Raw genomic sequence first — 2,500 nt, 5'->3', positions numbered from 1 at the left:
CATTAATTTTTTTACAAAAATAATAATACAATATTTAATATCAAAATAATCCAAACTGATTACCATCCAGACTATTATCAATATATATAAGATTGTATTATTATTCATTTCAATACATATTTATTAAAACTGAGATAAAATTTCATATATTAATAAATATGCATGTGTAAAAAAAAAAATTTTTATATAATAATTGAAAATGTTTTTGCTATTATTTTGTATACATACATTAAATAATTGATAACAATTTAATACAATGTACACCTAAAAAATAATAACAGCATATACATATTCGAAACATTACTAGCAAAAAAACCAAAATACAATATTAAATATCAAAATAAACCAAACTGATTACCATCCAGAATATTTTGAGTATATATATATATAATTTTGTATATTTTGCGTTCATGTTAATAAAATATATAAATGATACATATTTGAAAAGTGTTATTCTTCTTTCTGTTTTTTCGTAATATCATGGTGTCCATAGACATGCAAAAGCGTCATACCAAGCCATATACATACCTACACCACCTTTGTTGAATGATACACGAACAGTATGAAAATTAAACAACATATTCAATATCATTTTATATTATACTAAAATAAATGTTATTCTATTAAGAAAGTGTATATTTTTAAATTTGGCATTCATTACATAGTCAAAATACAATAATAATATAGATGATACATATACGATAATTGTTATTTTTCTTTCTGTTTTTTCGTGATATCATGGTGTCCATAGAATTGCAACGACGTCATACCAAGCCATATACAACTCTACACCACCTTTGTTGAATGATACACTTAGAGTATGAAAAATAAACAAATTATACTATATCATACTATATCATATATGTAAGACTGTTGAACATAATACCACAAAATACACTATTTCATATAGATATACATTCATTCTTGTCAACATAAAAGTACGTTATAAATGATACATATACAATAAGTTTTATTCCTCTTTCTGTTATTCCGTAATATCATAGTGTCCATAGAATTGCAACGACGTCATACCAAGCCATATACAACTCTACACCACCTTTGTTGAATGATACACGGACAGTATGAAAAATAAACAACCTATTCTATACCATTTAATATCATACTAAAACATGAAACAAATGTTATTCTATTAAAAAGTGTATTATTTTATTATATTTAGTATTCATTACACAGTCAACATACATAAATGATACATATACGATAAGTGTTATTCCTCTATCTGTGCATCCGTAATATCATAGTGTCCATAGAATTGCAACGACGTCATACCAAGCCATATACAACTCTACACCACCTTTGTTGAATGATACACGGACAGTATGAAAAATAAACAACCTATACTATACCATACTATATCATATGTGTGAGACTGCTGAACGTAATACCACTAATACACTGTTATACATAGATATACATTCATCTCATTAACTTACACGCACTATCCATCATATATATTAAAGACATTACACCCGGTGCTTCAAACTCAAAATATGATAATGTTTAAAATGGCTTTAAACATCATAAACTTTACAGAATAATCAAAATTTAAAGAAAAAAATTTTAAAAAAAAAATTTTTTTCAGCTAAAAATTTTTATTTTGGGACCAAAAAAATTTTTTTTTGCTTTTATCATATTTTATTAAATGAAATTTATGCATTATAATAAATTATTCAATAAACATTAATAATTATAATAAATTATTAAAAAATTTTTGGAATTAATGCAAATTTTTAGAAAAAAATGTATATTTTTTTTTTATATACAAATCGTACATGTTATATTGCGACAGGGTACCGGTATAATACATGTGATACATATGTAGATTTTCGAAAAAATTTTTATCCTTTTAAATGGTCCTAAATACTATATAAAGGTAAAATATATAGAATTTTTCGGGATTCATTAAAAAATTTTAGGGAAAAAATTTCATTTTATTTTATATACAAATCGTACATGTTATATTGCGACAGGGTACCGGTATAATACATGTGATACATATGTAGATTTTCGAAAAAATTTTATCCTTTTAAATAGTCCTAAATACTATATAAAGGTGAAATATATAGAATTTTTCGGGATTCATTAAAAAATTTTAGGGAAAAAATTTCATTTTATTTTATATACAAATCGTACATGTTATATTGCGACAGGGTACCGGTATAATACATGTGATACATATGTAGATTTTCGAAAAAAATTTTATCCTTTTAAATAGTCCTAAATACTATATAAAGGTAAAATATATAGAATTTTTCGGGATTCATTAAAAAATTTTAGGGAAAAAATTTCATTTTATTTTATATACAAATCGTACATGTTATATTGCGACAGGGTACCGGTATAATACATGTGATACATATGTAGATTTTCGAAAAAATTTTTATCCTTTTAAATAGTCCTAAATACTATATAAAGGTAAAATATATAGAATTTTTCGGGATTCATTAAAAAATTTTAGGGAAAAAATTTCATTTTATTT

Source organism: Chrysoperla carnea, assembly GCF_905475395.1.
Source record: "Chrysoperla carnea chromosome X unlocalized genomic scaffold, inChrCarn1.1 SUPER_X_unloc_132, whole genome shotgun sequence".
Taxonomy (NCBI): domain Eukaryota; kingdom Metazoa; phylum Arthropoda; class Insecta; order Neuroptera; family Chrysopidae; genus Chrysoperla; species Chrysoperla carnea.
The sequence above is the reverse complement of the archived record's forward strand: the minus strand, read 5'-3'. Positions refer to the sequence as shown.